Raw genomic sequence first — 21,996 nt, 5'->3', positions numbered from 1 at the left:
GAGTGTTTCCACACACCAGAAATTGTCCAGAATACACTGAACCCAGACATAAACACATGATATCTAGGACTTCAAAAATATTTTTCGATAAAGCTAAACATTTAATTTTTTAAGATGACTCCATGTAAAAATCAGATACAAACAGAGCGGAGGATGTATGGATAAAGCAAAAACTGAGTAGCATGTGAAGAACTGAAACTTCTATAATTATTTTTAATGTTTATTTATTTTTGAGAGACAGCGAGCAAGCGAGAGCAAACGTGAGCAGGGGAGGGGCAGAGAGAGAGAGGGAGACACAGAACCCAAAGCAGGCTCCAGGCTCTGAGCTGTCAGCACAGAAACTTACACGGTGCTTGAACCCATGAACCATGAGATCATGACCTGAGCAACAGTCGGACGCTTATCCAACTGAGCCACCCAGGTGCCCTGAGCTGAAATTTTTTTTTTTTAATTTTTATTTTTTTTTTAATTTTTTTTTTCAACGTTTATTCATTTCTGCGACAGAGAGAGACAGAGCATGAACGGGGGAGGGGCAGAGAAAGAGGGAGACACAGAATCAGAAACAGGCTCCAGGCTCTGAGCCATCAGCCCAGAGCCCGACGCGGGGCTCGAACTCCCGGACCGCGAGATCGTGACCTGGCTGAAGTCGGACGCCCAACCGACTGCGCCACCCAGGCGCCCCTGAGCTGAAATTTTTAAAACAGTGTTTAAACTTAGGATGTCCCAGGAAAAAAGAGAAGAGAGGTATTCCAGGGAGAGGGCAAAGCATAAGCCCAAGCAAGAAGACAAAGACCATAGGTATTGTAGGGAGTTGGAACAAGCAGACAGTAATATAAAGCTCAAGGTAAGTAGTGGAAGAAGATGCAAAATGTCCAATCAAAGAGCACTAAATCTGCCAGATTCAACAGGATGAACTTACCTTGTAAGTGACAAGGAGCCAAGGGACGTGGCCATACTTGTATTTTAGAGAGATCCCTCTCATGGGTGACTGGAGGGAAGGCACTGGGGAGTAAGTAGACTGGGGTAGGGAATACAAGCTTAATAGGAATCATAAACAAGAAATATTTAAGTGTTAAGAAAATCATCAGGCTTTGGTGATTGGGTATGAGCAGATGAGATCAAGCTATAATTTAATGGTTTATAGCTTCATTGACTAATAGACAGTAGTACCTAAAAAAAGGGCTTAAGTCAGAGAGAACTTTGAGGGAGGTGGTTTTATTTTTGTGTGATAATTAAAATAAGTATGATAGATAATGAGCCTGCTGCCCTAAGAAAAAGAGAAAGAAATCGGTAAAATGAGTAAATGTTCAAAGTGGATAGAATAGAGGAGACTCTGGCCCCCTTCCTCCTGAGATGACTGCATTAATAGAGAGTGCTATGTAAGAATAACAAATCCCAGCAACAATTTGTTAAATGACAAAGGAATCCAGAAACTGGGGTCAAACAGGGTGCTTGGAAACCAGATTTAAGAGGAAGGGGTAACGTAAAGAAAGATTAAAGTCACAAGAGCCTCAATTCAAGGTTGGGAATGTGTGAGGATAACAGAGTAGACCAGGCCCCGCCAATCGACCCCCTAGAACTGGGTCCAGGTAGAATGGTCAATCACACAGGTCCAAAGGAGATGGCATCACCTTTCAATCTCTCTCCTCACTTGACACCTATCTTGGCCTTGGCTGATCAAGACTCCTAGGTGATCTGCCTACTTGCAAAGCCCTCCCCCTCTCCCCTCTGCTAACTGAAAGTGGCAAGTGTTCTGGTCTATTTTACTCTCAACTATTTTTTGATTTTCCAACAAGTTTCATGGAGTTTAGTTGAAGCCATGTGAAGTACAATTTGAAAATCCTTCCCAATAAACACAGAAGCTATTCTTACAACAGCTTCCCAGGAAGAGGTCACAGCTAGGCATGGGAAAGATCTAGCCTCCTGCTGACTGGAGCTCTCGCTTGCTCTGTTGCTCTCCCCTCTCTCTCTGTACCCAGTTTCATACCACGCCTTGCTAATTTGCAACCCTAAGCATAAAGTGCTTACACTTACACAAGCACATAGTAGAGCTGGGTTCCAAAGAGGACTGGGCATCTGTAGTACTTGACATTCAGGCCTTTGGCAAGATGTCAGCATTTCATAGAGTACTTTAAATGTTTTGGTCTGAGAGCTAATATAGCATTTCCTCACTGGTCAACACGAGCAGCCCAAGCAGAAAGCTAAATCTATTTCCCTCAACATCAGATGTTACACTCCATTGTTGATCCAGTCTTGCCTACGGAGACGACAGGAGGCTGGAAAAATTGGTAAGTAAAAATGGTCCATTCAGTGCAGAGTATATTTAAAGAATATTTGTGATTCCAATGTGAAATGGCTGTTTGTGCTCATGGTGTCCTAAATTGTTTTTTTCTCATGGATTAAACGATAAGTGACAGATTTATCAGTGAGATCTGACTTTTCCAGGTTCAAAAACTAAACTAAGTCCAATTAACTTTTCCCTGTAAATGTGCCTTTTAATTGCATGAAGCAGGATTTTCTTCCATGGGCTCACGCATTAGACTTTAAGAAATCCCTGTTTTGTTTTGTTTTTTAATTTGTAAACTTAAGGCTTGTAAAACATAAGACAGTGTTTGTGTGTGTGTGTGTGTGTGTGTGTGTGTGTGTGTGTGTGTGTGTGTGTGTGTGTGGACAGTGGGTTAAAATCCGTTCGGGATATGTTAAGGAGCAAGGATATAGCTCGGCTATGATGTAATCTTCCAAGCTAAGGGAGTCCGATAAAGAAATGAAATGCTGAAGAGAAAAAAAGGCAAAGCAGCTTTGGTTTAAGAGAGCAAACTGCCACAAACTCACAAAAACTGAAACCAAAGGTAAAATACTTCATGCAAGGAAGGATGTGAAGTCTTCTCTGAAACCTAAACACCTGAGCTGCTCATGTAGATTTAATGGTGACTCACAACTAATTTTCACAGGGAAGACACAGGAATAAATAAGCCTCATAGTTGCTATTTTAGTTTTTTTTAATATTTAAGGTTTTGTTTTTCATATATTGACTCTTAATGTCTGGTTTCGTCTGAGATTTTCCAAACATTTAAATATCAAGTATTCAGAAGTTTTTTGGTTTTAATTTGCGGACGGCAAGGACAAAGAACCTAATTTGTGCAGCTTATTTTTGCTTGTTTTTTCTAGAAACTGTGTAATAAATTTCATAAAATCTAGACTGACAGATAATTTTTTTTTAATTTTTTTTTAACGTTTATTTATTTTTGAGACAGAGAGAGATAGAGCATGAACGGGGGAGGGGCAGAGAGAGAGGGAGACACAGAATCTGAAACAGGCTCCAGGCTCTGAGCTGTCAGCACAGAGCCTGACGCGGGGCTCGAACCCACGAACTGTGAGATCATGACCTGAGCTGAAGTCAGACGCTTAACCGACTGCGCCACCCAGGCGCCCCAAGACTGACAGATAATTTTAAAACTAATGCTTAGAATAAGTTAAAACTTGTGCTGAGAACCGACTCCTTATACTTCCCAGCCAAAAAAGCTTTATAAGAGCTCCATTTATTGGAGAAATTCTAAGCATACTGTAACTGAAAGAAGGCAGTGATAGGATAATTTACAAACCACAAGTGTCTCCCTACTCGGCCATCAAAAATATTTTAGAAGTCACAAAATGTAGTGATTTTAAAAAGCTATAACTCTTCTTAATAAATGACTCTCTAAATGAATAAAACGCAACCTCTTAAGTCTTCTTCTAATTCATTTTTACACCTACCAACTTTCTTGCCAGTTTTCCCTCTTAAAGATAGCATCCATTGGGGGGGGGGGGGGGTGCGGAATCTCTATCTCTAGTTCTCCATCTGTTATAGACAGCTTTCCACATCAGCCCCACCCATTATAGGGGAAAACATTTCTTCACCTTTGGTGCTTCAACACAAAACAGTTCACTGCTGATAGGGATTACCACATGTAATCAAGATCATCTGAGAAAGAAAATCCAGAGTAAAAGTTGGTTTTAAAAAACATAACCAAGATCTAGACTTACTTACATTTGGCCATATGCCCTATAAATTACATAGATTTTTTTTGTTAGCCATTCATATGCAATCTTATTAATACCTATTAAATGTATTATACTAACCCTATGAAACTTCCATTTTTGTAGGCAAAAAAAAAAAAAAGCCAATTATTAACAATTTTATATGACTCAATCTAATAAAAAAGGAAGAGAGACATAGTCTCAAAAGGCAGTCCCAGAAGTCAAGGGTGATGCAAAAAAACCTTTAATGGTATTTTACCTAACTTTTATATGACAGTGAAATCCAAGACTTGTAAATAACAATTCCAATGAACCCCCATAGATACAGCCCTCTGCTTTTAAAGCTTTGCATAGATATTATCAAGACTGGATGAAATTAAAAAAACACCGGTGTCTCCAGCAGCCAAATTACACTGGGAAATACCTTAAATTGCTGGCTCTATTCAGTTAAGAAACTAGGGTCCAGGGAGGTTCATCGACTCAAACAACACAACACAGCTAATGAAGGCCTACGATGGGTCTTAAAGGAAAAGGCCATCTGGCTTCAAATCCAGTACCCTCTCACCTATCCCATATCTTACCTCTGATCTAACAAGATGAATGTGCCCAATAAAAATTATAATTTATACATAAACATAAGTTGGAGATGTGAAAGAGCACAGGACTGCTGAGCCTCTTTACTAGCTGTTTACACAACAGTGGCAACAATCACACTGCATAAAATATAGTCAATATTATGGGGACTCAGATTTTTATAGAGGCAATCTTATATGGTAGAAAAAGCAGGGCCTCTGAATGCAGCAGGCCAGCTGAATTTGAATCTACCGTGACCTTGAGCTACGCCTGCTTCTCAGCTCTTTTGCCTCTATGATCCTCCTCTGTTCCATAACCAATATAACATCACAATAAAGCCATCGCCCCACAGAGCTGCTAAGACAGTAATTGAGACATGTTCATATCTGGCACAGAGCAGCTATTCAAAAAAAAAAAAAAATCTCTCCCCCATCCTTGCTAATAACCTATTATGTTAGAGACAGTACTGGAAAGATTAAATAAAACCTCACAGGAAATTTCTTCAGTTAGTATCTGATACTCACAGGGCCAAATAAGAAATCGCAAATAAGGGAACATGAATACTTCTCCCAATTCACCTCCTATCACTTCAACAGAAAACCGGGTAATGTACCAACACACAAGTAGCAAGTATCTATTAACGTATGTCCACTGAACAAGCAAACCTGTCCTTCCCGGCCAGACCTGTGGGCCTGATAGCTAGAGACCTGGCAATCAAGGGACTCAGAGCCCTGAGCCACACAGTGGTAGTCCTAGACAGACAGAGGTGAGAAAACGACATGAAGGTTATTATTTGCTTAATTCACATACTTCATGGATGCATGAATAACCAAATAAATAGACAACCTTATCAAAAACTCAAGAAAAAAAGTAAAATTAAAGATATTCAATCTGTAGGAGTTACAATGATAGACTGTGAAGTTTTACCTATTTTTAAAATTTAATTATCTTTATAAAAGTGTGGTATCCTTTTTTTTTGGTATTTACAGACCATCCAGTACATGATAAATTAAGGCCTAACATCAAAATAAGCAAACTAACACCCCAAAATTCTTATTAGAAAATACAGTAAAATATATCTTAGCCAGGAATTCTCATCTTCTGGTCTCAAGATCCTCTTTGCAATATTCAGAAGCCCAAAGAGCTTTCATCTGTATAAGTTCTAGCTAACCATATTTACTATAATAGATATTAAAATTGTTGAATTTATATTTGTAATTCATTTTAAAAGGTGTCAACTGTTAACAGGAATAACACATTTTTTATAAAACAATAATTTATTTAAAAAAGCTTTAATTGGAAAGGTGGTATTATTCTACCTTTTTGCTTGCCTCTTTAATATCTGAACTAGGACAGATTCTCATATCCACTGCTTCATTCAATAAGTTTCAAAATGTAGTTTTAATTAAAGTATATTAAAGAAAATCTCACCTCACACAGATATGTAATAGGAAAAGAAAGAAGTATTTTAATAGCCTTCTGGATTTTTTTCTTTGGTACCACAACAAATCTCAAAAAGTGGTTGTTTCTTAAAGGTTGTCTGCAATGTAGAACCTAAATCCTTATCAATGAATATTCTTTTTGCATTAAAATCCTTTAGTCTAACTTAGTCTTTGAATTTCTTTTTATCTTTATTTATTATAGAGAAAGACAGAGTGTAAGCGGGGGAGGGGCAGAGAGAGAGAGGGAGACACAGAATCCGAAGCAGGCTCCAGGCTCTGAGCTGTCAGCAGAGCCCAACGCAGGGCTCGAACTCACGAACTGGGAGATCATGATGTGAGTCTAAGTCTCAACTGACTGAGCCACCCACACACCCCTCTTAGTCTTTAAATGAATCTTTGACCTGTGCTAGATTTTATAACATCACATAATCAAGTCATTTGGAGATGTACTGTCATTCAGATGTATACTCTTTATTATATAAAAATTAAAAAAATGGTCTTAATATTGACACTGATCTCTAAGTACTGGGCAGTGCTATTTTCTTCTGTTGATGAAGGTTCAGCTCATCCATTTTTGAGAAAATGTCGCCAAATACCCAAGTCAGTCTGAATTACTATAGTCTGTGTGTCATTCTTTCAAGTAAAAAATGGTGTTCCAGCAAAAAGCATCTAATTCATTGTTCATGGCTCACATAGCTTAATCACTCAAGTGTTGTTCTTCTAGACAACCACCAAATAAGACAGAAGCTTCATGAACAATTCCTATTCTGTCATGTACAATGTTTAAAGGACACATATTTAAAGGGTAAGATATAACCAAATTAACAATATATATTCCTTCATCAAGAACACTGTAAAGTGCACTTGGCCTTTTCTTCTCCTGGTTACTAAGAATTCATAGCAGTAAGGTATGCAGTGACTATAGAACAGATATGCGCATGGCCCTGATTGGTGCTCAAGTATTTTACATACCCTGGCTTTTGCACCATTCATACAAATGTCAGCACAATGAGTAAAAAAGGCAAGTAACATGTTAGTATTCTTTTCAAGATGGGTTGACTTCATGGCCCCCGTGAAAGGGTGTCAAGGAACCCCACGGTCTAACAGACCATATTGTGAGAACTATTATTTTAGACTTTGAGATAGAAAAATTTTCTTTGGATACTAAAAACACTAACTCAAAACAAAAATAATTTGACTATATTAAAATCTGTAACTTTTGTTTATCAAAATACACCTTCAAAGTGAAAAGACAAGTTATAATCTAGGAAATGTATTTCACCATATATACACCTAACAAAGCAGATTATCAACACTATTTGAAGAATTTCTACAAATCAATAATAGCATAAACAACCCAACATAAAAATGAGAAGATAATGACTAGACATTTTATGGAAATAATCATTATATGAAGAGATGCCCATATCATCAGTTATCATGGAAATGCAAATCAAGGCCACAATATAGTATCACATCATAAACAACACTTTAAAAATCTGAGAATACGAAATGTTGAAGAGGATATGTATCGACAGGATCATTACACATTCTTAATAGGGGTATAAACTGGTGCAATCACTTTGGACCATAGTTGGCACTGTTTCCATTATTTTGACATTCCTATACCACATGAATTTGCAATTTCACTTCTAGATTTATACCTACAAGAAAATCTTTCCTATGTTCATCAAGATAAACTATGGATATACATCTCAGCCAAGTTTACAAGAGCAAAAGCCTAGAAACATCCTAAACACAGGAAATTAGTCATAGTCACCAAGACAAATAATTTACAGCAATACTCAATACCATGGATGATATGTGATATGATAAGGTTAAATCGCTAAAAGATAATATAAGGCTTTAAAAAAAAAACAAAATCACAATTTCATACACATACATACCACAGATTCACACTTACTTTTAGGAACACAGACATTGCAGAACACTATAAAACAAGAAAGCAGGAGAATGACGAAAATAGGATTCAGGGTACATAATGGCCAGAGGTGGCATATGGGAAAGAGGACAGAGCATTCAGGTACACATAGCTTTTTACCCTCTCGTCTTTTGTTTCACTTATGGAGTTTAAGGAAAATTATTAATATGATTAAAAGTAACAAAATTAAAATTTATCAAGTCAAACTTGCATCAACTTTGCATAAGAATATTTCACAAATTAAAGATTATGTAGGTCCGATTTTATTCCCCAAAGATTTAAAAAGCTATCTGTACATTTTAACCTCTTGCAGATAGAAACTTTAAAACTCTAGAGGTTCTAAACAGACTCATAATTTGACAGTTAAGTAAATCAACTCAATTTAACCAAAATTCGTAAATTCACTAAGTATCTATTGAACTTTTACTGTCTGCCAGGTAAATAACTAATTTAGCAGTGAATAAGAAAATTAAGTCCTGTTCTCATGAAGGTTACCTTTAAGGGGGTGATGGAGACAGTAAGTTGAAAATTAAATATTATTTATTTTTTTTTTAATCTTTATTTTTGAGAGAGAGAGAGACAGTGTGAGCAGGGAAGGAGCAGAGAGAGAAGGAGACACAGAATCCGAAGCAGGTTCCAGGCCCTGAGCTGTCAGCACAGACCCCGACGCAGGGCTTGAACTCAAGAACCGTGAGACCATAACCTGAGCTGAAGTCGGATGCTCAACTGACTGAGCCACCCAGGCGCTCCAAATATTATTTTAAATAATAAAGACATGTATGAAGAAAATAAAACATGGTGGGCGGCTGGCAGGTGCTAGGTAGGAGCTTGGCTGTGTCAGATGTCATGAACAGAGAAGGGCCCCCCTAGAAGGTGATGTTTTAACGCGGACCGACAGGGGGCAGCCACACAAAGATGCTAGAGAAGGACAGCCACAGACAGAGCTACAAGTACTTTTGCCTCAGTGAGTTTTATATCTTTACAAAACTGGGCTACAACATCACTGTGGGGACAGCAGGAAAGCAAATTCACCCCGGTATTCCTGCCGGTCCTATGTAGTGCTTGACAAAACTCAGTCAGTGATGTCTGCAGACCCTTGCCAGTAGCCCCCACCAGTTTAAAAGGACCAGAAGCCATTTGGGATTTACTGGGACAGAGAGAAAACACGTATGTACCTAGCTCAGAGCTTCTTCCAGCACTGAAAAGGAAAGGCACGGGCAAGGAAAAGCTCAAGGGGATAGCTAAGTAGTAAAGCTTCCACTTTTATCTGTTTTGTTCGACTGGGCCAAAATATCTAAGTAGCACAATAATCTACGTTTATAATAAACACTGATTTGCCTGAGGCACCAAATATCTACTGTTTTGCCTTCCCCACGTCCCCCGCCCCATGCACACAAATACACCTGCACTTTTTCCACAAGCTACTCATGTCAGTGACATCCAAAAACCAGAAGAAAGCTTGCTGGCACTTTTGCTACTGTAGGCCGGACACACTTATGTTCTAGGTAAGAGTCACACAGCTGAGGAGAGGCCTCTGCTCTCCACCAGGAGAGCAACAGCGGAACCTGGCTGAGAAAAGGGGGAGCAGGATCAGCTGTATTAGTTATGCTGAGGTAGTATCTATCTGCCAGGCCTCTCCCAGCCACGTCCTAGAAGGGAGGCCTGAAACCACGGTAAGACCAGAAGGTTAAATGCTGCAGGCAGTGAGGGCTCGGAGGAGCTGAGCTGCCCGTGTGAGTGCTCTGGTTTCTACCTCAGGAATTTGCTCAAGCCACTAAGCTCCCTTCACCTGCTTTCTTCCTGTGCAAGGTAAGAATGTTTTAGGTCATTCATCAGAAATTTATACAATTCACACTATGAAACATTTGCCAAGTCAGGTCAAAATACAAAGCTCTCTCTCCATGCAGAACAGACAAACCAACAAAAACACGTCTTTTCAACAGGAAACAATACAACCCTAGCAGGTAAGGCCTTGGAATGACACTGACCTGGATTCGAATCTCACTTCTACAACATGCTAGTTGTAACATCCTGGACAATTTATTCAGGCTCTCTAGACATCCGTTTCTTCAACTATAAAGTGGGATTACTTTTATCAGAACAACATGAGGATTTATTCAAAAGTACATAGCTGTAGTTCATTCATTCAGTGTTGCATAAAATTACACCATGTTTTTCTTTTACACATTCTCCTACCAATAATCATTTGAGCCAATGCCCACATTTTTGCTCTATCACTTTCTATGTTTCAAGAAACACTTGTACATGTTTCTCAATATGCTTCTATAAAAGGTTTTTAGGGCATATACCTAGGAATTAAGATGCTTGGCTAGAGGGTAAGTGAATGCTCATCTTTTCAAGTACTTCCAATTCCTTTTCTAAAGTGATAAACTAGAGACACATAATGCTGAGCTGGGGATTTTTAAAAAGTCCTGGAAGACAGTATATAGCATGAACAATTTTAGAATGCAATATATATGCTTGTATGGATTACAGTCATCTGTTTAAAGGGCAGAAATGAAAAACACAGAACTCAAGACAGGGTTCCCTCTGGGCAGAGGGAGGCAGACAGCCAGGGAGGAGCACAAAGGTAGACGCAGGTGGCTCTGGCTGTCCAGTCAGCACTGTGTTCTTTTTACTGTGCTTTACCTTAGGTTACATAAATTCTTCTCAAAGTAGGAAACAGTCCCTGAAAAAGAAAATACTTCAAAAAGCAATTAGCATCGCCTGTGTCCGGTACAAGGTAAAGTTCCCAATAAATGGCAGTTGTCGCTATAAGACGCGAGGCACAGTGGCAGCTAACGCAAGGCACGATGGACTCAGTTGAGGGAAAAGCTCTTCCCGATGGAGGTGAATCAATCTGCCTCCTCAACACTCAGGGCCGTGAGTGAGCCAGAAGTGCAGAAAGTGGGGGTCCACTGTGCAGAGGGGAAGTAGATGAGGCTGCTCGGGGTCCAGGAGCAGACACTGAGCTCCAAGGGGGGGCAGGATGCACCCACAATACCAACAACACTGCATGATAATAAGCGCCCAAGGAATATTTTATAGGCAGTTCGCTTTACTGATGATGGTTTTCAACAGTGTTCTAAACGAAGATTATTTTGGCTTAGAAAACTAGGTAGAAAGAGGAAAGAAGATGGCAAAGAACAGAATAAGAAAACCCAATTTAAGGATGGGTAGAAAAGCTTTCAAAGGTTAACAGAGGAAAACAGGCAGCAGGGTAACAGATGTGTCTAAGAGACTGTTGAGTACCTGCTGTGTGTCAGGCACTGAGCTCAGGATTCTTCCCTCAAAACTAATACACCCACATATATCACATGCACATGTGCATATGCATACACGTGTGTATGCACATATACTGTAATATATATCATCCTAAAAGTATAATACACAAGCATATATATACGCACACATATACTTTCTTTTACTTCTACTGAACCTCTTCCAAAATGTGCTGCAGGCATTATGACCCTCCCGTCCTAAATACTTCGATATGCAACTCAGAAGAGTAAGAATATTCTCCTGCTTAACCATACCATCATCACACCTAGAAAGATTAACTCAAAAATACTAACACAGGGCCTATATTCAGATTTACACAACTGTCCCAAAACAATTATTATAGCTCTATCCTCTACTCCCTCAATCTCCAATCACAACCACACATTACGCATTACACATTATTTCTCTTTGGCCTCCTTTGATCTAGAACTGCTCCCTCCCACCCAATCATGTTTGTTCACTTTTCATGACATTCATTTTTTTAGAATCTAGGCAAGTTGTTTTACAGAATGATCCACATTCTGATTGTTCATCCATGATCAGCTTTTTGACAGGGCACATTGTATACATCTAAATAAATCATAATGTCAACTTATCCCACTTGGGGTAAGTCTGATCATTCAGTGACAGCTAGATATCCCTGCTGAAAAGGATCAATTTTTTCCTTTATTATTCTAAATGATCTGAGAGTGATACTTTTAGACTAGAACATCCTGTTCTCCCACAGCCTTTTATCGACTGGCTTTTTGTAACTACTGAAGACTGTGTCCTCATCAGTTATTACACTGAGGCTGAAAAATGGTGACTTCCTATCATTCATTCTACATCTTCTAGCTGAAATTATGTAAAGAAGAGCCTCCCCCTGTCTTCATCCTCCATTTGTCATCCCTATTCTTAATATCACTCCCCCCTCCTTTTTTTTAAAAAAGTTTAGTTATTTTGAGAGAAAGTGTGTGTGAGCAGGGGAATGGCAGAGAGAGAAAGAAAGAATCCCAAGCAGGCTCTGCAGAGGCTCAATCCCACGAACCATGAGATCATGACCTGAGCCAAAATCAGGAATCAGTTGCTCTGCTGACTGAGTCACAGAGGCACATCAAACACGCACTTTTTTTTTTTTTTTTTTAAGTAGGCTGCACGCCCAGCACAGAGCCCAACTCAGGGTTTGAACTCACAGCCATGAGTTCAAGAGTCAGATGCTTAACCTATTGAGCCAACCAAGTGCCCCTTGCTTTCCTTTTCTTAATATCACTGTCAACTCCTGAATTTGGTTTGTTTTTCCAAGTACTTTGATCTTGTCATTCCTGTTGATATCCAAATTGTCAAATTTAGAAGTATCTCCAATAGCAGTTTCTGTGTTTTGACATGTCCCTATCGGGCTGAGCGCTTCCTTGCTTTTTGCCCAGCTGGTTCATCTCAACTCACTTGTACTTTCCCTGTGCCTTATTAAAGTCAACCATTTCTCCAAGAAGCCCAGGGTCCTTTCAGTGAGCAGTGATACTTAGGAACAAGATGAGCTACTAATACTGGGAATCAGTATTTCTTTGCCTATAGAGGGTTTTTACCTTTGTTATTGAAGGATGGAAAAGGCTTGAGCAAGTTTATAGCTATGGGGCTATCATGACTTCTAGACCTACCAATTTTTAGTCCGTTTTATTAAGGACTTATGCAGGTTTATACTTCACAGGAAAATCACCACTAAACAGAGAGAGATACTAACAATATAAGAGAAAAACAATAATGTATAAAGATTAAAAAGAAGTCTAGAGTAGGCTGCATTTAAAAAAAAAAAAAAAAAAAAGCATAGAGTAAAACCAAACCAGTCCTGGTCCAAGCAAGTTGTTAACATAAAACTGCAATGGAACACTTGTGAGCTGGTTATGATTAGACTTCTCACATATGGACATTACAGCTAAGGCAATAATGAAATGCCATCTAAGAGCTCCCATGCAGCATGGCAAGACGTGACATGACTTTCTTATAATGTACTTGATGGACTCACATTGAATTCTATTGGAAAAGTGAAATAATCACAAATGTAATGGTCTAAAAGTGAAATACACATTCAACAATGGATCCCAACCTATGGACCTAGGGTTCACAAAAGGAAAGGTCTTTTACCTCACCTGTACTCTAAGCACCATCTTTAAGTTGCATAAAACTCCATCTTTCACATTTAAGTTCTACCCATTTTGAGATGAATATAGTTACTTCATTATCATATGTTGTATTATAAAAATACGAATTCATTTACAGAATTGCCTAATTCAAGGAATTGTCATGATGCATTTTATTAAAAGCAAAGGTCATTGATTCTTCCAAAATGGAGGAAGTAGATCAAACGTTAGGTTTTCAAATGCATGTATCACTCTTCTGCAGTATTCACACTCCCACCCAAAGTCCTGGATATCCTTCTTCTTGGGCTATGTGAGGCTGATTCTTGAACAAACCTGCAGGTGGTTGATATTTAACTAAGTAGTTAAAAGTGGGGGTTTCCCAGAAATGAAAACCTGTTCCCCATTCCCATAGCAAAGGGATACGCATTAATGCCCTGAGCCCCAAGATCTGAACATCTGAGTACTGCATGCCTAACTGAGAAATGCAAACATCATCTCAGCGAGGCAAAAGGAGGTCAAAGATTCATTTCCTTGCCTGGCCCTGGGGAATAGAGCCTCATAGTTTAAAAAAACAAAAACAAAAACAAAAACAATGCGGCAGAACAGGCTGGAAAAAAGTCAGGAATCCAAGTAGCTCAACCTAATTCCAGACCTAGAAAGGAATCATTTCCCAAAATTAGCAAGACCAAAATTTCATAGCTTTATGCCACTTTCATCAAAGATTCAGGCTTCTGGGGATTGATTGCTCAGTAAGACCGTGAAATATTTGGGCTTCCCTCATTCCCTATTGCCAAATGCCACTTCCTGTGAGGACAATAGGGGGACCATTGGAAGCACAGCCTTCCCCCCATCCTCCCCAACACAAGCACTTTTGAGCCAGATACCCAAGGAGGTTCAGAGCACTTAGCAAACAATCTACAGTGCCTCCTATAGCTCTCATTCAGGTGCAGAGCATCAGCTGAAAGTGAACATGAGAAAGCAGGGGGAACCGTGTAGATGCCTGACCCAGGGGAAGTCCTGGGCAGACTGAAAGTCCCAGGGACATGGGATTATTCCGCTGTCAGCTGAGTCACTCCCTGAACCCCCACTGTTCCCTCTGAGTCACACACTACCAAGCACCAGGTTATTTGATTCTTAGAGGAACAGGAACCCTATGAGGCAGCAACCACTACCCCCCCATTTTAAGAGAAGTAAAGACAGAAACACGGAGGTACTTAGTAACCCATGGCTATTAAATAATCAAGCCGCATTTCTAACCAAGGTCCACTACATCCAACAGGCATGCTTTTAATCATTATACTCCACTGTCTGCCTGTTGCCCCACCAGTGCAGACAAGACAGTCCACTTCACATTCTGAGACCTAAGGATTTGAATTACCTACCGTTGATGAGCTACTCAACATAGAGTTAAGACTGTAAGTGTTAAGACAGCACCAAAGAGAGAGTGACTAAATTCTCTCTGTATATCAAAATGATATTAAATATACCTACCACTTAGAGGCTATTCCAGTGATTTTCAACTTAGGAACATTTAGAAATGTCTGCACACTTTTTGTTGTTGTTGTCATAAATCATGGGGTGCTACTGGCACCTAGTGGACAGAGGCCAGAGATGCAGCTAAAAACTTTGTAATGCAAAAGACAGCCTACCTACAAAGGGCTGGAATTCAAAAAAAAAAAAAAGAAAAGAAAAAAAAGTCAATAGTGCCAAGGTTGAAAATCCTTAGGCTATGCCAAAAAGTGTAGGTGAAAACTCCTCACTAATCCATCCTGACAATCCAGAGGCTAGTTGACAGTTGGCCATTTTCATGGCCCCAGACCTTTGGCACCTGTGCTACACCTCACTGTCCACCACCTCCCGTAATCAGATAAGATATGCAGACACACCTCTGAGCTCTTAGGTGTGCCAGGCATACACTTTGCTACTAGCTCTGCTAAAAGTATTTTAAGAGAAGTGGTTAGAATAAACAGTAAAAACTAGGTTTGAACATTATCAGTTTACTGTCCATACTAACCCACTGTCAAATTATCATACATAATTGAAGACTGGGTCTCTTTGCAGCAGAAACACAGATCTTTGATTCTCATGAGTGTGAGTCTGTGAATAGGGAGGCCCAGGAAGAAAGCCTAGCAGTTAAGATAAAACTGAGCTCAAGTACTGGAAGTTCTCAGGTGTCTGCAATTCAGCCCAAGAAGCGCAGACAGCCACTTCTAATGTGAAAACTAATTAGCACTGTTCCTCATTGGAGGTATGTAACCTCAGCATTCACCCAATTAGAAGTTAAACTAAAGCATGTTTCTCATTCACCAAGACTCTAACTGAAGGTGAAGTCAGTGGGCCATAGTGTCAGGAGTTAGGAGGATCAAGTCAGATCTAATCAAGACCTCATATCTACTACAAGAGAAAACTAGCTAAAGGTGACAAACAGGAACAAGCAAAGCCAGAGACCCCAGGGAGTCCTTTTGTGGCATCCAAACCATACACAGCAGCCCTGGGTCTCCCCCAGCAGCACAGTCCTTAGCACTTACTGGTTAGTGTCCTTGTTTTAATCACTGTAATGAATGCTCCAATTCTATACCTCCCCTGGCACATCAACGCAGAAGATAGAAAACTGAGTCAGAAGTCACCAACCCATTCATTTGTCAACACTTTCAAAAACTGGCCAAGAAAATGGAGGTTTCTCCATGCTGTGGTACCTGGAGTCTAATTGGAAAAACTGAAGATATGCACACCTTGCAGACCTTCAAAATCTAGATAAAACAAAGGACATGCATACTTGCAGACTCACACACAAGAGAACCGGCCCTCAAAAAAATGCTGGCTGAGTGATTCCTAAAGACAAGACTCCTGGGGTGTCTGGGTGGCTCAGTCAGTTGAGAATCTCACTTCAGCTCAAGTCATGATCTCACGGTTTGTGAGTTCAAACTCCACGTCAGGCTCTGTGCTGACAGCTCAGAGCCTGGAGCCTGCTTCAGATTCTGTCTCTGTCTCTCTCTGTCTGTCTCCCCTCTCATTCTCTCTCTCTCTCTCTCTGTCTCAATAAGTAAATAAACTTAAAAAAAAAAAAAAAAAGACAAGACTCCAGAAACCCACAACTAACATCATAATTAATGAGAAAAAAATTAAAGTTCTTCCCCTAAGGTCAGCAACAAGACAAGGATGTCTCTCTCACCACTTTTATTCAATATAGTACTGGACGTGTTAGCCAGAGCAACTGGACAAGAAAAAGAATTAAAAGACATTCAATTTGGTAAAGAAGTAGCAAAACTGTCACTATTGGCAGATGACATGATGCTATACATAGAAAACCCTAAAGATTCCACCAAAATACACACACACACACACACACACACACAAATATATTGGCAGATGACATGATGCTATACATAGAAAACCCTAAAGATTCCACCAAAATACACACACACACACAAATATATATGAGAATAAATGAATTTGGTAAAGTTGCAGAGTAAAAAATTAACTTGCAGATATCTATTGTATTCCTATACACGAATAATGAAGTAGAAGAAGGAGAAATTAAGAAAACAGTTCTATTTACAATTGCACCAAAAAGAAAAAATACCCAGGAATAAATTCCACCAAGGAAGTGAGAGACTTGTACACTGAAAACTGTAAAACACTGATGGAAGAAATCAAAGATAACACAAAGAAAGGTATACCATGCTCAATGGAACGATATTGTTAAATGTCCACATTACACAAAGCAAACTACACATTCAATATAATCCCTATCAAAAAGCAAATAGTATTTTTCACAAAAGTAGAATAATGCTAAAATTTGTACGGAATCTCAAAAGATCCTGAATAGCCAAAGCAATCTTGAGAAAGAAAAACATAGTTGGAGGTAACACAGTCCCAAATTTCAAGATAGGCTACAAAGCTATAATAATCAATACATTATGGTCCTGACACACACAAAAAAGAGACATTATAGATCAATGGAACAGAATAGAGAGCCCAGAAATAAACCCACACTTTTGTGGTCAATTAATCTATGTATGACAAAGGAGGCAAGAATATATGGCGGCGGGGGGGGGGGGGGTGTCTCATCAATAAATGGTGCTGGGAACACTGGACAGCTACATGCAGAAAAATGAAACTGGACCACTTTCTTATACCACACATAAAATTAAAGTCAAAATGACACCTAAACATGAAACCTGAAACCATTAAAGTCCTAAAAGAAAACATAGGCAATAATCTCTTGGATATCAGCCTTAGCAAAATGTTTCTAGATACGTCTCTTCAGTCAAGGGAAGCAAAAGCAACAGTCAATTACCAGGACTACACCAAAACAAAAAGCTTTCACACAGGAAATGAAACCATCAGAAAAATGAAAAGGCAACCTACTGAACAGGAGGAGATATTTCCAAATGATATATCCAAAAGGGGTTAATATCCAGTATGATATAAGATGTATACAATTCAAAACCAAAACAAAATAATTTAAAAAATGGCCAGAGGATTTTTCCAAAGAAGACATACAAGATGGCCAACAGATACATGAAAAGATGCTCAACATCACTCATCATCAGGGAAATGCAAATCAAAAGCACAATGAGTTATCACCTTACACCTGTCAGAATGGGTAGTGTCGAAAAGAAATAACAAGTGTTAGAGAGGACGTGGGAAAAAAGAAACCCTTGTGTACTACAGGTAGGAATGTGAATTTGTACTGTGGAATGTAAGCTGCCACTGGGGAAAATTTTTTGGAGGCTGCTCAAAATTTAAAAATAGAAAAACCGTATGATCCAGTAATTCCACTACTGCGTATTTAACCAAAGAAAATGAAAACACTTATCTGGAAAGATACATGCCCCCCCCCATGTTTACTGCAGCATTATTGCAATAGCCAAGATATGGAAGCAACACAAGTGTCTACTGAACAATGAATGGGTAAAGATGTGGCGTTTGTGTGCACTCAGCCATAAAAAAAAATGAGATCTTGCCATTTGTGACAACACGTATGAACCTAGCGGCTACTAAGCTAAGCGAAGTAAGTTAGAGAAAGATAAATACCATAGCATTTCACTTGTACGTGGACTGGTAAAAGTATTAATAATAAAAACATACCAAAAAAGGAGACAGATCCATAAATACAAAGAGATATGGCTACCAAAGGAGAGGACCATGAGGGGATGAACAAAATAGGTGAAGGGGAGTGGGAGGTACCGAATTCCAGGTACGGAATGCAGAATTCATGAGGAGGAAAGGTACAGCATAGGGAATATAGTTAATAATATTGTAATAGTATTCTATGGTGACAGATGGTAGCTACACTTTGAGCCAGCACAGCATAACATAGATGCTGAATCATCATGTTGTATACCTGAAACTAATGCAACATTGTGTATCAACTATACTTCAATTAAGAAAAAGAAGACAAGACTTCAGAGAAATGCTGAAGGGCTGTACACATGCTCATGCTCAAATACCACAAAACATGGAGCCCCCACATTCACTCAAGTATAGCGGAGAACAGACACACGTTAGAATACTGTATGGCCCCATGTTAGCTACCCAAATCACCTTTGATGAATTAATGAACCATTTTAAGCATTATTTTCCTCATTTGTAAAATGGCAATAATAGTAACTCACTGACAAGGCTCTATTACGTTAACCGATTTGTGCAAGCCATATCTCCTAGCCACCCCCTCCCCCAACTATGCTGTTGTCTCATGTACCTTGGTGCATATATCTAGTAGCTCTCTCTGCCTAAAACTCTCCCCCTCTCCTTCTGTGTCTGGCTAAAGTCAAGCAATTTATCAACCTTTATTATCACTTGATCCAAGAAGGTTGCCTTGATACCACCATTCCTGAAGGTGATAGTTGCTCACTGCTCACTCTGTTCTTGTGCCTCCTCCTTCAGGAATAACCCCTTGTTGTATCCTGAAGCACCACTCTGCTCAGGCCCCCACACCCTAGGCTGGGACATTTCTGAGAGTTCCCTGTGGCTGATATATCTCCACAGTGCCTGGCAAATACGGTCTGATGGATTTAGTGAGCACATAAATAAAAGGTCTTGGCAAAGGAAGAACTATTGCAAAGGAAGGACCACTGGGAATACACAGGAGCCCAAGGCTACAATGTACCATAAGAAGAAAAGATTTCAACAAGGAGAAAATCAATACCATTAACTACTGCAGAGAGGTCAGGATATAAGACAACTGACAAAAGAACAATAAACTTAGAGATGAGATCTCTGGCAGCCTATGAGAAGGTTGGCAAGTGTCGAACATTAAATCTTTAGTGACATAAAAAAAACCACAAGGGAGGTTCATACTTTCGGGTGAAGAATAAAGTGAGATTCCCACTGGCTGAGCTAGAGAGAGCACAGGCCAGAAAGAGGCATGGGGAGAGCAAAAGGGTGGGACAACTACTGTTAGAGTCTGACAGAGAGCCCAATAGAAAATGGGTTTCTGGGTTGCCTGGGTAGCTCAGTCAGTTAAGCATCCAACTTCAGCTCAGCTCATGATCTTTCAGTTTGCAAATTCAAGCCCTGCATAGGGTTCTCTGCTGTCAGCGAGAACCCACTTCTGATCCTCTGTTCCCCTCTCTCTGCCCCTCCCCTGCTTGTTCTCTTTCTCTTTCTCTCTCTCTCTCTCTCTCTCTCTCTCTGTCTCTCTCCCTCCCTCCCTCCATCCCTCCCTCCCTCTCAAATATAAACAAACATTAAAAAGAAAGGAAAGAAAGGAAGGAAAGGGAAGGGGAAGCGAGGGAAGGAGGGAGGGAGGGAGGGAGGGAGGGAGGGAGGGAGGGAGGAAGGAAGGAAGGAAGGAAGGGAGGAAGGAAGGAAATAAATGGGTTTCTAAGAAGGTGGGGGACAGTCAGTTACAGAGGAAAAACAGTAACTTCTATGAAATAAACTGGCATGCTTATAATGATGTCCTCCCAAACACATCTAAGACCTAGAAACAGAGGACACTGTTTACCCATCCCTAGGAATCAACAATTATCCAATGTTGGAGAGAGAAGCAGGACCAGAATCAAGGTGGAAGACATTCGAAAATATCCAACCAACCATGCAATAAGAAAGGCCAGAAGCCTGATGACAGAATACAATTGAATAGAAAATATTTTTTAAATACAAAATATCTTACAAAGTATTTAATAACACAAAACCTACAAAACATGACTGCAAGACTGAATACGCAGACATTCATAAATCCCCTTTCTATTCAACCCACTCTAACGTCTTTGGAAACCATCTAGGATACGACATACTGGCACCAAAAAGGTGTGGGGAAAAGGAGTTACACATTATGGCAAAGGAGATAAAAGCTGCAGTCATAAGAAAATGGCTTCAGTAAGTTTAGAAATGTACACAATGATTACACGCATCTATATTATTTCTATTGACATAGGCATCATTGAGAAAACAAAATTTTTGTCATAGGAAAATATGTGGGACACTCTGGGTTTCAATCTCTTGATGTTGGACAGGAAGGAGGGGGAAGGAAATAATCAGATTGTTACTTGGTAAGAATCGAACAAATAAGACAAGGATGATGTGCCTCATAGGTGAGTAAGCGCGTGCTGATAAAACAGTAATTTGAAAGCAATCCATTCTCCATATACATTTTCTAACAATAAGATATTTTAAATATACAAAAAAAAATACGCAAACCAATGTTGGTGACACCAATGCGCCCAGCTGCCCAGTGTTAATGGATAGTAATATGTACATATGTTGTTTCCGAGTTTAAGAGATGAAATACCATGAACACAGCTAAACCCCAACTACCCTGAGCCCTCCCTTGCTCCTCCAACCCTCCTCAGGAGTAAGCCTTGTCCTCACGTGCAAATATATCATTCTTGGGGCTCTAAGCTCACCACACAGAGCCTGCATGGGATTCTCTCTGCCTCTCACAAACTAAATAAGCAAATTTTTAAATGTTCAAAAAAAACAAACAAAAAAAGAATGTATCATTCCCAACCAGGCCATGGATCACATACAATATGACTCCACAGAGCTTAATCTCTGTTTTGCTTCTAAAGGAAGCTTCGTGACCTTTTAGGGATATTCGAGATAAATATAAGGTGCTCTTTATCATTGTTCTCAAATAGATTTCTATAAAATAGCTATTTAAATTTCCAGGAGACTACATAGGATCAGATTATTTGTGATGAAATCTGTAAGAGATAAACTCAAAGATCTTAGGTTTCAGGGTTACCTAAAATCAACTTTTTTCCTATCTAGAGTCCCAACTACAGCCAAGAAAACCAAATTTTTAACCCTCCTCACCAAATATTTACTAAATGTCTCCTACGTACAGGGCTCTCAAAAGTGTCTGCTCCTCAAAGAGTAATCACTGTCCTAGCAGCATCAGCATCACACCCAACCTCAGACCTACGGAATCGGAGCCTTCACTTTAGCATGATCTTCAAATGACATGCACGTACACTTGAGTTTGAGAGGTACTTGTTTAGAGAAATCAGGACGGTGGTAACACAGACCAAGGAGGAACCAAATCTAACCACCATGCTGCCAAACTTATTCTCGGCCTATTGGACAACACAGCTTTCAGGTGTTATACCTGCAAAGTCTACACATCAGTCTCATTAGACCAGTAGCTCTTCAACCAGGGCATACTGGGCCTCCC

General features: G+C 39.7%; 2 protein-coding genes across 25 annotated transcripts in view; one reads left to right on the top strand and one right to left on the bottom strand.

The window, feature by feature from the left end:
• The window catches only part of MED12L (mediator complex subunit 12L), a 699,797-nt gene that overhangs the window by 181,985 nt on the left and 495,816 nt on the right, over nt 1–21,996 (bottom strand). The gene's annotated exons all lie outside the window — the stretch shown is intronic.
• P2RY14 (purinergic receptor P2Y14) overlaps nt 1–21,996 on the top strand; it is a 79,128-nt gene that overhangs the window by 50,496 nt on the left and 6,636 nt on the right. Inside the window, exon 5 of one of the 5 annotated variants that reach the window (XM_047875190.1) lies at nt 2,227–2,288. The exons of the other annotated variants lie outside the window; for them this stretch is intronic. The gene's annotated coding sequence lies outside the window, so the exon portion shown is untranslated. The remainder of the gene's footprint in view (nt 1–2,226; nt 2,289–21,996) is intronic. 5 annotated transcript variants of the gene reach the window in all.

The sequence above is a fragment of the Prionailurus viverrinus genome, chromosome C2 (assembly GCF_022837055.1).
Source record: "Prionailurus viverrinus isolate Anna chromosome C2, UM_Priviv_1.0, whole genome shotgun sequence".
Taxonomy (NCBI): Eukaryota; Metazoa; Chordata; class Mammalia; order Carnivora; family Felidae; genus Prionailurus; species Prionailurus viverrinus.
The sequence above is the reverse complement of the archived record's forward strand: the minus strand, read 5'-3'. Positions and strand labels throughout refer to the sequence as shown.